Source organism: Cebus imitator, unplaced genomic scaffold, assembly GCF_001604975.1.
Source record: "Cebus imitator isolate Cc_AM_T3 unplaced genomic scaffold, Cebus_imitator-1.0 Scaffold84, whole genome shotgun sequence".
Lineage (NCBI taxonomy): Eukaryota > Metazoa > Chordata > Mammalia > Primates > Cebidae > Cebus > Cebus imitator.
The window spans coordinates 4,615,900-4,630,336 of record NW_016107399.1 but is presented as its reverse complement, the minus strand read 5'-3'; the positions used below and the strand labels follow the sequence as shown (position 1 = coordinate 4,630,336).

Here is a 14,437-nt window from a genome sequence, read left to right as displayed (position 1 = left end):
TAGTTCTGTTTTTAGTTTTCTGAAGAATCTCCATACTATTTTCCATAATGGCTGTATCTCTTTGGGATAAAATTTAAGTGGTCATTTTTAAATCATTTTGTATGACTCTTGGAAGATGAAATTGCCTGGCTGCCTTTGTGGGCAACCTTGTAGGCATCACACTTAGACAGAAATGCCCAACCTAGATTTCTTCCTTCTTGAAACTTGTCAGTTGACTTAAGTCTCAGGCCCAAGAAATTATACAATATCCTAGCAACTACTTTCATATTAGACAGATTCACTTGTTTCTCTTTTAGAGCCGCTACCTGCAAAGTGCCAGGCATTTGACAAGTATTCTGCTTTAATCTCAAAACAGCCCTGAAAATTAAGTATTATGGGGCCTCACCCTACAGATGAGGTGGTTAAGGCTCAGTAAGCTTTAAAAATGTTGTCGAGTGTTTCAGCTTAGCAACACAGAGACAGGGCTTCAAACTAGGTCTGCCTGGCTCCTCGATGGAGCCTCCTCCACCCGCCCACCCTAAAGTCAAGCAGAAGGAAAATCTGCAGTGGAAGCAAGACCTTGATCCTTAGCAGCACCTTGCTATTTGGGGCCAGCTGCTCAGAGCCCCAAGAATAAAAAATCACCATTAATTTGGGCTCAAGTTCTCTCTTTATTCCAATCTTGCCCATCACTTTCACGGTGTCCTTTGAATTTGGAAAGCATTTGTCTGGATTTTTTTTTTTTTTTTTGAGACATAGTTTTGCTCTTGTTGCCCAAGTTGGAGTGCAATGGCACAATCTTGGCTCACTGCAACCTCCGCCTCCAGGTTCAAGCAATTCTCCTGTCTCAGCCTCCCTAATAGCTGGGATTACACGTGCCCATCACCAAGCCCAGCTAATTTTTTGTCTTTTTTTTTTTTAAATACAGACAGGGTTTCACTATATTGTCCAGGCTGGTCTCAAACTCCTGACCTCAGATGATCCACCCGCCTCAGCCTCCCAAAGGCTAGGATTACAGGCATGAGCCACTGCACCCAGCTCTGTCTGGCTTATCATAAAGAAAATTCTGCCTCACACCTGTAATCCCAGCACTTTGGGAGGCCGAGGTGGGCAGATCGTGAGGTCAAGAGATCAGACCATCCTGGCCAACATGGTGAAAATACGTCTCTACTAAAAATACAAAAATTAGCTGGGTGTGGTGGCGCATGCCTGTAATCCCAGCTACTCGAGAGGCGGAGGCTGGAGAATCGCTTGAACCCAGGAGGCGGAGGTTGCAGTGGGCTGAGATCACATCACTGCAGTGCAGCCTGGTGACAGAGCTAGACTCTGTCTCAAAAAAAGAAGGAAGCAAGAAAGTGAAAGAATAAAGAAAGAAAAGAAAGAAAGAGGGAGGGAGGGAGGGAGAGAAAGAAAGAAAATAAAATTCTACTTTTTCTACAGTTAAGCACACTGACACAGAAAAAATTAATAAAACTACTTTTAAAAATCAAGAGACAAGCTAGGCATAGTGGTACAAGCCTATAACACCAGCTACTCAGAAGGCTGAAGAAAGAAGGTCCCTTGTGCCCAGGAGTTTGAGGCTGTAGTGTGTGCTATGATTACACCTGTGAATAGCCACTGCACTCCAGACTGGGCAAGGTAGCGAGACCCTGTCACTTAACAAAAAAAAAAGAATCAGGAGAAAGTGGGGAAAGAAATTATGGCAAATTAATCCACCTACAGCACCATTTTCATTTTGGTTTTTATCTATCTTAGCTCAGGTCACAACAACTCCATCCCTTATCATCAGGTGTGTGTGTCCAGCCCCTAACTATGCTAAACTTGGAACAGTTTAAGATACCCAAGTACAGCATGGACTTTGGTAACAGAAAACCTTCCTGCCACTTCCCAGCTGGGTGCCCTAAGACAGTGCCCTTTCCTAACTTCTCAGAGCCTCGGTTTCCCATCTATAGCATGAGGATAATCATCTTGGCTAACAGTGATAAGGCAAAGGTCAAATTCGGTAAAACATCTGAAATCTCTGTGGGCTATAAAGCACCATGCCCATATTTTTGGACATTATGTTTTATACATCGATTTACTTAACATCCTGGCAACCTCCTCATTTGCATGCCCTGTGGCAAACAGAAATCTGGGACACAGCACAGCAAACTTGGAAGCATAGAGAAAATGCAAACTATGAGCAAATCCAGCATAAACACACAGATTTACCAGGAAATCCTTTACATTGTAAGCAAAGAAATAAATTTTGGTGCATTAATGTAGGGGATTCATTATTAACTGAATCTTATTCTTTAGTCAAAGTTTTCCTGAAGAAGGAGGGATTTCAGAAAACTTTTAAATAGCATCTGAGCCTAAGATGCACTAATGAGGGGTAAGTGGTCCATTGACCCAGGACAGCAAGTAGATGTATCTCCTCCCATCACCCAGGCTAATAAGGGAAGACAAGAGTTATGAGAAGACATTGAGGACGTGGACCAAGTTCCCTCTTTCACTGTGAGTCACAGGAAGACCTTGAAAGGTGAGGATGTCAACTCAGAGTCCACAGATGGCAAAATCAGGTTTCTTATCCTCTACGTACTTACAGATCTCTACTACACTTGGAATTCAGGGCTGCTTAGATGATAGAGAAAAAGAGACAAGGTATCTGACCGGGTTATCACTCTTGCTCTGATTCTGGCTTCCTCTCCTTGGCCTTTTGTATCACCTCCTTGGAGTCTCTAGAGCTACCTAAGTAGCTAACAAACCAGCTGAAAAGCTCATCTTCAGCAAGATCGCTTTTGCAAGTGTAACAGCCTCAGCTGAAATGGATTGGCTTCTTAAAGGAATTTGGCAGCACTCTTTTAAAAAATCTTGTTGACCTCATATATGTCTTCTTTTGAAAAGTGTCTGTTCATATCCTTCGCCCACTTTTGAATGGGTTTGTTTGTTTCTTGTAGATCTGTTTTAGTTCTTTGTAGATTCTGGATATTAGCCCTTTGTCAGATGTGTAGATTGCAAAATTTTTTTCCATTCTGTTGGTTGCCAGTTCACTCTAATGATTGTTTCTTTTGATGTACAGAAACTCTGGAGTTTAATTAGATCCCATTTGTGTATTTCAGCTTTTGTTGCCAATGCTTTTGGTGTTTTAGTTATAAAGTCCTTGCCTATGACTATGTCCTGAATGGTTTTGCCTAGCTTTTTTCTTCTAGGGTTTTTATGGTGTTAGGTGATCATTAAAAAATCTGGAGACAACAGATGCTGGAGAGGATGTGGAGAAATAGGAACACTTTTACACAGTTGGTGGGAGTGTAAATAGGTTCAACCATTGTGGAAGACAGTGTGGTGATTCCTCAAGGATCTAGAAATACAAATTCCATTTGACCCAGCAATCCCATTACTGGGTATATACCCAAAGGATTATAAATCATTCTGTTATAAAGACACATGCACACATATGTTCATTGCAGCACTGTTTACAATAGCAAAGACCTGGAACCAACCCAAATGCCCATCGATGATAGACTGGACAGGGAAAATGTGGCACATATACACCATGGAATAATTGCAGCCATAAAAAATGATGAGTTCGTGTCCTTTGTAGGGACATGGATGAATCTGGAAACCATCATTCTCAGCAAACTGACACAAGAACAGAAAATCAAACACCGCATGTTCTCACTCATAGGTGGGTATTGAACAATGAGAACACATGGACACAGGGAGGGGAGCATCAGACACTGGGGTCTGTTGGAGGGGCTGGGGGAGGAACATCGGGGGGTGGGGAGGTTGGGGGAAGATAACATGGGGAGAAATGCCACATATAGGTGATGGGGATGGAGGCAGCAAACCACATTGCCATGTATGTACCTATGCAACAATCCTGCATGATCTGCACATGTACCCCAGAACATAAAGTACAATAAAAATTTAAAAAAGAAAATCCTGTTGAAGCGACAGTGCATGTGAGAGGGAGTGGGGAGCAGGGATGGCGGGGTGGGCTTACTACATTATAACAACCAGAGGTCTCATGACACCTTAGCTTTTCCTAGACAGACAGGACTGAAGTGTTGTTCTGTTTGCACTCTTGTTTGCACTGCCTCCTCTGCCCCCCACTTGTCCTTCTCCTTCCTCTACGATGCAACAATACAACAGGGTTGTGTTATGCAGTGGGCTCTATCATCCACTCTCCAAAAGGCTCAAAGAACGCAGACGGACTCTTCCTCCTGAGTAAATCCTTCTCAATTAGCTCCTCGGCTGGCCCCATCTTAACATCTGCCTGAGGTCCATATGCTGTCTACGAGATGCTCATTAGTACTGCAGTCCTAGAGTCATCGGTCAGACCCTGGACACCAGTAAAACATGCAGAACCATCTACTCCAGAGCCAACAACTTACTATGAAACCTTCACATTTTCACTGCCAAGCAGGCAGAAGCGGGCCTCAGAAAACCAGAAGCTTTGCTTCTTTTCACACACCTCTAATATCGAGTTGTCAGGTCAGAAGCACCAAAATTGCATTATACCTTCCTCAAAGAAGTTTTGTAAATGATAATTTGGTTTTGAAGTTTGTTTGTGGTGTTTTTGCCTATCCGACTCAGAAGGCCGCTTTCATCCTGACAATTTCAGTTATAGCTATGGCTCTCTTTAAAGCTGCTAGTCTTGCATGGGTAGCGCCTTCCTTAGAAGGAAAATCTGCAGTATCTTTTTTTAAGCTCTGCGTCAGAAGACGGCCTGGACGCAGGGTGGGGTGGTTGATGAGTCGGAGCTTTGCTGCCACCTAGTGTCCGACCTAGGAGGATGACGCGGTTCCCTAGATAAAGACTTGAAAGCTCCAGAGAGCCTCATCGGCTATGCAGTGGGCAGGGGTGATTGTGCCGAGTTCTGGGTCACGCGCTTGGCTCTGATTTAAGGAGGTCAACCACACATACCCACAGGCAGAAAAACGGAGGCTGGTGCCTGCCGTTCCACCCCATCACCAGGACAATAGGGGTGGGACCAGCAGTCTTCATTTCCACAACGTATCCCGTGGCCCTTGGGCGACTTTTCCTGCGCTCCTCCCCCAATACGATATTCTCCCCTAGGGAATAAATAGAGAAACAGAGGAGGAAGCAGGAAAATGTAAGCAATGTGATTTTCTCTCGGCTCCTCATTCCCCTGCAGAGACCTTTGAGGACTAAAACCAAGACCTAAAGGGGAGAAAGAGATTTTAATATCCAAGCTCTGAAATCTCCAGGTAATGCAGACCACTAAAGTGATGTCAGTGGCCTCCATAAGGAGGCATGGAGAGGACCCTGTCAACCAACTTAGGAAATCAACACTTAAGAAAAATAGCTTAGCTTATTTAACTAAAGTTACATCTGACGGCTGTTTGTGATTCCTCTGCAAGTTTGAACCCCTAGTAACCCCTGGTATGTATTATGTATGCCAAAGTGGGGACATTCATACTTTTAATAATAATAATGCTGTGAATTTTAGTTAATTAGAAGGGTCAGGGACTGGAAGGCCTGATTAATTCGATTTTCTAGTTAACTAAGAGTTCATAAGGAAATTCTCTCTTTTCTAGGCAAGTGATTTCTGGTAGTTAAAGCCCTCTGTGCTCATCTGTGTCTGTGGAATATTTCTGTCAATGGGAAGACTCTGACACATGCTTATCAAATTTTAGAAGGGCTTGGTTTGGTAATGCATCACATGGCAGAAGTCATTCAAAAGTAATTCAACAGGCTTATATTATGAGTTAAGACTAAAGTCCTGGAAATAGATTTCTTTAAGTTAACCACACAAATACAGGATGTTGAAACTTGGCTTAATAGCAGTTCATGTGGGAAGCCCTAGGCATTTTAGTAACCCGCTGTGGCTGCCAAAAATGACAAAGCAGTCTTAGGCAGCGCTGAAAGAGAAAAGCAGTGTTGGGAGCAAGCAAGGTGGGGGCTCTACTGAATATGCCATGTTGTCTGCAATGCTGTGTTCTATTCTGCCTGCCACAGCATAAAAGGAAAGAGAAGTGATGAACATTTTAGAAATGACGGCATATGAGGAAAATCTGAAGCTGCTGACGATGTTTGGAATGGAAGAATGGAAGGCCCAGGGAGAAACTGAAGAGCTATATTCAAACATGTGAAGGGTTGCCATGGGAAGAGAGGATAGGTTTAGAGCTGTTAAAAGAAAAACTTTAGACAAAACAAATTTAATGGAGTTGATTTGTGCAAAGAATCGTTCGTGAGTTGGGCAGCACTCATCACCGGCAGAAGTTCGGAAAACTGCTGCAGCAGCTTGGACAGCAAGCCTTTATTTATGGGCTAAATGCAGAAGAAAGGCAAAGAAAATATATTTAAATATCTAAGAGTCTTTACCAATCGGCAGCCATGAACTAACTTCTGCTGCTGGTTTCTGATTGGTAAAGGCCCTAGATTCATCTCACCGTTTTATGCTGGGATTTGCTTGCTCAGTAGGAGCTTGAAGCCCTGGAGCCATTCCAGCCTAATGACCTCTCAATTTTAAAAACATTTTAGCAGTTCCTCACCTATCAATCAGCCTCTTGTTATGATAGACTGACCACAACTTGGGCATAAACACCATTCCCTGTCATGATCATGGCTGGTTTTTCTTCTCAGCACAAAGCTCCTAAGTCACAACATCAGGCTCCTGGAAGAAATATTCCTTTTGTTGTTCATCCATTTTTGTCACCCTAATCACAGTGAGACCTTCTCACATGCTATTAATGGTCTTAAATGCTACAGACGTGCATTTAAGACCCTTGAAAGAATACAGTGCACCAGGACCAGGGAGACTGCAATGAGGAGTATACGAGGACAATTCCAAGACACTGGAGTGTGTCCCATTAACCAAATCAACCAAAAGAAAGAAAATAAAAACCAAGGTTAACGGGTAGAACAAGCTACCAGCTCAGCTCTGGGTCCAGGGAGCAGTTAGTAGAGAAGATTTCTAGATTTGAACTCAGAAGGTATTTTCCTGGTTTGTAATTTCAATGTCTCTGATTATGACACTGAACAGTTCAGTGTATTCCCTGAGTGGTCCGTGCATGCATCAATAGGCATGAGAGTTGTCCTCTAAAATTTATATCACGTTGTTCAACTCTAGCTTGCAGGGCTTCAGGAACAGAGCAGTTTATAGATGACAAAATCTTGAGGATAATGAGTGAGACTAGAATATGATATCCACAAGACTACATTCTATTTTTCTGGTGAAATATTATTTTTCTGTCTCAAAGATAATAACAATAGGACCAATTTGGTTGCAAAATATGTCCAGTCTCATTAAACTTGGCCTGATTATTTATCAGGCCATATATAAATTTTGGCCTGATAAATGATCAATGGTACAATCTCGGCTCACTCCAACTTCTGCCTCCTGGGTGCAAGCGATTCTCCTGCCTCAGCCTCCCAAGTAGCTGGATTTACAGGTGCCTGTCACCATGCTCAGCTAATTTTTGTATTTTTAGTAGAGATAGGGTTTCACTATGTTGGTCAGGCTGGTCTTGAACTCCTGACCTCAGGTGATCCACCCGCCTCGGCCTCCCAAAGTGCTGGGATTACAGGCATGAGCCTATAGATGATTGACGGATGGATGGATGGAAAGAAAGATAGATGATTGATTGATTGATAGATAGATAGATAGATAGATAGATAGATTTGTTACAGGGATATGACCTTATGCAACTGGGGGAGTTGGCTAAGCAGTTTCTATAAAACTGTTGTCTTCACGTCTGATGCTGGAACTTGAAATACTCAGGGCAGGCAGTTGGGGAGGGAAGGTGAGAATAAGAATAAGCTCAAGCCCATAGGCATGAGCCAAAAACCACACAGATAAATAACCAGTGTCAGTTCTTGTTGCCTCAATATGGATAGTATGAGTGTCCTACAGAAACCAGGGCCCATCATCATTGGAACTAAATGGACACACCCTGCCCAGGAGTCAGAGCAGCTGAAGGAGTCAGACAGGCTGGAGCAATGGCAGGCTCAGCCACTGCCTCACTCCAATGGATAAGCGAGAACTTGTATGAGCTGCAAAGCGGATGCTGCTTCACTTCCCATAAGACTGGGGGATCCCTTAAGTAGCAATACACAAGAAATAGATTCTGGAAGACATAGTTCTGCCTAGCAAAATTCACACATGACGAAGCTACTACATTGAATCAGAGAATGCAGCTAAGACCTGAAGTCAAAATGAGGCTCTTGTCTCAACTCAGACCTTAGGGCAGGCCTGTAGCAATTGATCTGACCTAGAGAAGAACAGAAAGGGGAGTGCAGCCTCCTTATACACTGGCGGATGGCAGAGTCTAAACAAGGAATTCAGTGGCTTTACCAATTTGGTAGCACCCAAAAACAGGATTACTACTGAACTAAGGAAGTTTAAGTATCAGAGCTCTTACTTGTAAAAATCCGTCCAAGACTTTAGGGGGACACTATCAAATCAATAGTCATAATGTTTGCATTTCCAAAACTGCTCAATTTAAAGGCACAACACAACCTGGGTCCCTCCCACAGTCTTTGCTTAATCTGGTCCAGTGGGCATCTGATTGTCCCTGAGTTCTCTATATGTTATTTCTTCTCCCATGGAAAAAAGCAAGTGAAATGGAGAAATAGCAGAATTGCCCCCAAAACTTCTTCTAAGGGAGAGAATCTCCTAAAGAGAAAGTTATATTGCCTGGATGTCTTTCTTTAAGGGCTGATAGTGGAACAATGGGGACAAGGCAAATTATCATAATCTGTAAAGAAACCAACTAGCTGGTCAGCAAACTCATTTCCTCTTCTTCAGGGACACAGGCCGAGACATTTCCCACCCTCCCTCGTGGCCTGTGATGGATTTCTAATGGAATATGAAAGGAAGCAATAGGCACTGTTTCCAGCTTTGGCTGATAAGAATCATCCATCCCTGCCGGCTGAGGTGAAGAAAGAAGACGTCCACCACCAAGAGAAACCCGGGAGCCTGTGTTAAAAATAGAAGAGCCACCAAATGGCTTCTTCCATCCAGAAGCTGTGTCAGAATGCCACATAAGTAAAAACTGAAGTCTCACTGTGTAAAGTCACTGAGATTCAGGGTTTTAGTCTATTGCAGAAGGTAGGCTCCTGTACAAAGACACATACCTGTATAATATAATAAGGAAAATAGAAATGCTTAAAATTAACCTTTTTTTTAATGAAAAGTAAGGATCATATGAACCATGTGGCAAAGAAAGTTAAAGAGGGAAAGATCTGTTTTGTCAGCCAGGAGAGCTCCATGGAGGAGATGGATTGTGTATGGGACCTTAAAAGTTAAACGGGGTTTAACAAAAACATTAAATGGGTAGTTTCACATGGAGAAACAGTAAAAGTCAAAAGTAAGTTGTGGAAAGGATAATAGTAGATTGGCTGGAACATAAGTTTTATGTAAAAGAATAATGGGCAATTAAACTGGAACGACATGTTGAGGTCAGTTTTGGAAGGTTTTCCACGGCAAGCTAAGGAAACTGGCTTTTATACTTATATTTCCAGTAGTGAGTCGTTGAAGGTTTTTAAGCAGAGTGGTGACGTAACCCAAATGGAATTTTAGGAAGATGGTGCTCACAGCAATTGTAAGATGGCCTAAAGACAGAGAGGGGAAGCCATAGCCATAATCCAAAAATATGAGAATAAGAATCGGAATGAGAGTAGTGTTGTGAGACAGTTCTTTATGGGTCTTTCTCAGCTTAGTGGTCCAAATAATGTGAAGATGTATTGTAAGCTCCAAAGCGAAATAAAAATATCAATTATGATTTTTATTATCATTAACATTATTAAAGGAAAAGGAGGGAGATGGAATTCCAAGCCAATGTTTGCCACTTAAACAAGCAATCCTCAATCAAGTGGGAGGTGGGAGACAAAAGATTAACGATTAAAATGGGTTTTGGGAATTACTTGTAATCGTTTATTTTTTAAACTCTCATTCTCGCCTTTAACATGGAAACTTCAGAGTCAATCATGTAAGAACCAGTGGGAAACATTTTATGAGGGATTGGATAGAGACAGAGAAAGATTATACTGGAAATTGTTGAAAAGAAGATTCTCCCATAAATAATAGTAAGTATATCTTCAGTGATCATAAAATTTTATTTAAAATGCACTTTCTGTGTTATTTCTCCTAACTGCATTCTCCTTCCACTCTTCATTTTTTGTATCCACAAGTCTCACACCAGCTTTGCTGAAATGATAACTGACAGCACTCAGCCAGGATTGAAACTAAGAATAGCACATCATTGGAGGCTTCAGCCTTTTCACAGGACTTGCAATGTCTATAGAGCATAAACTGATGGGAGGGAAGATAAACGCTGTACTTGGTTTGTATTGGATAAAAACAAGAATGTAAGCATCACCCCATGGGGACCCAGTACTGGGGAGATGCTTTTCTACCCTGGTACCTTTTGAATGCATTACGCTAAAATATTTATGCTTATTGCATTGCAAATAAAAGGAATCAGATAAATGCTAAACTCATAACATTATTAATTTATTGAACATCTATGGTCCTGTACCTCCAGTAATCACAGGAAATCTTTAAACAACAAACAACTCTTAAAAAAAAAAAAAAAAAGGTAAAAGAATGAGGTAAGCAGGAATAAATGGATACTCAGTAAGGACAGAAATGTGACATCAGAAAAAAAGAAAGTGAGTTTACTTCGGTTCAGAAACACTCACTGAGCCGCTACGATGTAATGGACATTTATAGAAGCTGCCAGAAATACAAAGACGAAGGAGACACAAACCCTTGGGGAGCTTTGGCCAGTGAGGGAGAAAGGTGCCAAAATATATAAAACTGAGGCAATTATAAAAAATAAGACCTTCAGATGTCAACATTATCCATAAAAGATTTAACTTGGGAAAGTCCACCAACTGGTACAAGAAGAATTATGTGGAAGGTTCTCCATTTTTGCTTAGGCTCTAGGAGGAAGAAAGAAAGAAGAAGGAAGGAAAGAAGGGAGGGAGGGAAGGGAGAAAGAGAGAGAGGGAAGGAAGGAAGGAAAGAAAAGGAAAGGAAAGAAAAAGAAAAGAAAAGAAAAAAGAGAGAACTCCCTGAGCCCTTATCCTACCCTTTTCCCACCTGTAGTATAACCTCTCTGGATTTATGAGGCACTAGCCCACATGACAAGAGATCAGGGCACTGGAAGAATGCTTGGCTTTCTCTACTTCCTATCTCCTCCCTATGTAAACCCATTGATGAGGTTCCTACCTCTTAAACAACAGTCAAATAATTGATCCTGAGGCAATGTCATTACCACATTCCCAGGACCTCCTTTGGAACACCTAATGTCTGAACTAATGAATAAGCCCTATCCCTGTGTCTCAGAGTGCTGTGAGCCTGTATGACTCACCAACTCTGATTCTTGATCTGTTTTGTGAACCCCCACCAGTTCTGGACCATGCTCTAGGCCTGGAGTTTTATAATAACTTTAAAAGTGAAAAATCTTAAAATCACATGCCAAAAAAAAAAAAAAAGCAGGAGAGAGAGATAGCAAGCTGTTTTCCTAGGTCTCAGATCACAGCCAAGTATTTGCGGGGTACATTTGATAGAGCTGGGAGAGATAAACAGGTTGCCTATGATGAAATAAAAAGCTGCTTTTACTGCATCCAATGCTTCTAGCTGCTCTACATAACACTTTGCCTCCTGTAAATAATTGTGCTAAACAATAGACCCACCTACAGCATGCTAAGAAAAGTGTAACCGTAGGAATTTAAGGCCATCTGTTAGCTTTTCTACTCGCTCTGCTCATCTCTGCCCTATCTCTTTTCAGAAAAATGTTCATTCCCCATGTGGTCCACACAGCAGGATTCCGGACTCCCACTCGTCATCTCACAAGTACCTGTCCAATGTTGTATGTTGACCAACTTATCCTGGGCAAATCCAGGCTGTCTCCATTTTAAATTGAAATGCCCACATCCCAGAAAGCCCCTCAGTCTGAGACACTGACTTCTCTCCAGGACAAGAAAGTGTCAGTGGTCCCTGTATCACATCCTCTCTGTAGAGCAAAAAATTTACGGCATCATCTTGCTGGTAGCTGACTTGGCAGCAGGCTGGCCAAACAGTGGCATAACTTACACATACGGCCTCCCAATTCAAGGTCTAATCATTATAAGGATTACAGAGTCCTTCTCCCTTTCCTCACATTTGTGAACTTTAAAGCTGCAAAGTCTTGGATTTCTGAATGCTTTGGCTACAGCACATTTTTGTTTTGGTGTCAATAAGTGCACTTTTAAAAATATCTATCCTAAAATGAATCACCTGAGTATCAATCAATATTTGCCAGGCTTCATTAGATTTTGAGATCACATTGCTTTAATCAAATTATAATGTACTCATACCCACATTCTACTGCTCCAGAAAATTCAGCCTTTTCACCAGAATCTGTCCCAAAAGGTTTCTGGAAATGCCCTAGAGACGTTTCCCTGCTACCCCACCCTTGGAAGACCAGCAATCTGCCACCAGGCCCCTGATGGTCCCTGGCCCATGAAGCCTGGCTCATTGCACGATCTCCTTGTCTCCCGTTTTCCCACTCCCTACACCCAGCCTCCTCCCAAGTGTGAACACAGACTCTTTTCCCTAATCACCACCGCAGCCCTGAGAACCTGATATAAATGTAACAAGAAACCAGGGGGAATAACGTAACTGCTCCTGCTTGGGACCATTCTCAGTACAGGGTGACATCAAGTTGTGAATGGGAGCAAAAGCTTCACCATCAGATAGGTACGAATTCTGCCCCTAGTAGTTGTGTTACACTGAACACCCCATCTACGCTCCCTGAGATGGCTCCCTCGTCTGTAAGATGAGAAAAATGAAAAATAGTATCTAGCCCACATGAAAACTCATATAGGAATGTTCAAACAGTGGAAACATCCCAAATGCCCATCAGCAGATGAATAGATAAACAAAACGTGGCCATATTTAGCAACGGAATATTTTTTGGCAAAAAAAGGAACGAAGTACTGATACACACTACAGCATCAAGGAACCTCTAAGTGAAAGAAGCCAGTCACAAAAGACCATACATCACATGATTCAGACGAAGTGCCCAGAATGGGAAATCTACAGAGAAAGAAAGATCAGTGGCTGCCTAGGGCTGGGGATGGAGGTGAGTAGGAAGGAAATGGGCAGTGACTATTAATGGGTATAAGCTTTCTCTGTAGGATGACAAAAATGCTCTAAAATTACATTATGGTGATGGACACCCAACTCTGTAAATATACTAGAAAAATCCAATGAATTGTACAATTTAAATAGGCTATGTAAATTATATATCAATAAAGTTATCAAAAATAATAATCTGGCTGGGTCCAGTGGTTCATGCCTATAATCCCAGCACTTTGGGAAGCAGAGGGGTTGGATCACCTAAGATCAGGAGTTTGAGACCAGCCTGACCAACATGGTGAAACCCCATCTCTACAAAAATACAAAAAAAATTAGCCAGCCATGATACCAGGCAAGTATAATCCCTGCTACTCGGGAGGCTGAGGCAGGAGAATCTCTGGGAGGCAGAGGTTACAGTGATCCAAGATCGTGCCACTGCACTCCAGCCTGGGTGACAGAGCGAGACTCTGTCTCCAAAAAAAAAAAGCAGAAAAAAAATTTCCAAAAAGATACAATCTTATAAAGACATAACTTTGACAAAAATTATACAAAGAACTTTTTATCAAACCAAGCATGTTTTCCCATCTGAAATTTCCAAGCACTGCTAAGGATTATTTCTAAAAATTCTTGATTAATACCTGTGGGGTGCCTACCATGTACCTACCAGGCACATGTGCAAGGTGTTGAAGGTACAACAATGGAAAACAGTCTTTGCCCTCAACTGTAACCAAGACAGTCATCCACCCTGTAACAGCACAGTTAAGCATTTCTCTAATTTAAATTTCTAACTCTAATGACCATCCACACCCACATGCTTAAGTTAATAGAAATCCATGGAGTATCCTCACTCTCTCATGACTTCCTGTTGTTAACAACCCTGGACACTTTACCCCAACGTATTCCACTTAGCAACTTTAGCCCAGGCCCCAAGCTATTCATACTTAAGGATCAACTCTTTTAACCCACATACCAGCCATTTTTCTCAAGGCATACCAGTGTCCAGGTGGCTGCATGAGTCCATATAGGGTCCAGAAGCATCTCTTACCTGACTTGTGTGGAAACCAGTCATCCATTCAAACTATTCCTCCCATTGTGGTAATATAATTTTGTCTTAGAGGAAATATACTTTTCCTGCTGCCCAATCTTGGTCTTGGCTAACCCCAAGCCATCCAATATATTTCACTACATTTGAACCACAAATAGAAAAGGTCTTTCCTCCTAAGAGATTACTGTGTTCCCATCTAAATATGTCTGATCCCTCTTCAGCAACCTCCAGGCTCAAAGCCTTCCCCATCTAATAGGCATGTAGGAGGGATACTACAGCTCCATCCTCCAGAGCCAGCCCTGGTTAACCCAAAACTCCTTGTTAAATTCTTCCCCAAA

General features: G+C 42.1%; 1 long non-coding RNA gene across 1 annotated transcript; it reads left to right on the top strand.

Moving 5' to 3' along the window:
- Positions 1–4,919: 4,919 nt before the first annotated feature.
- On the top strand, positions 4,920–10,353 carry LOC119472076. Its single transcript, XR_005201188.1, has 3 exons — positions 4,920–5,077; positions 9,908–10,014; positions 10,131–10,353. It is a non-coding gene; the product is annotated as an uncharacterized LOC119472076 (long non-coding RNA).
- The last annotated feature ends 4,084 nt before the right edge of the window (positions 10,354–14,437 follow it).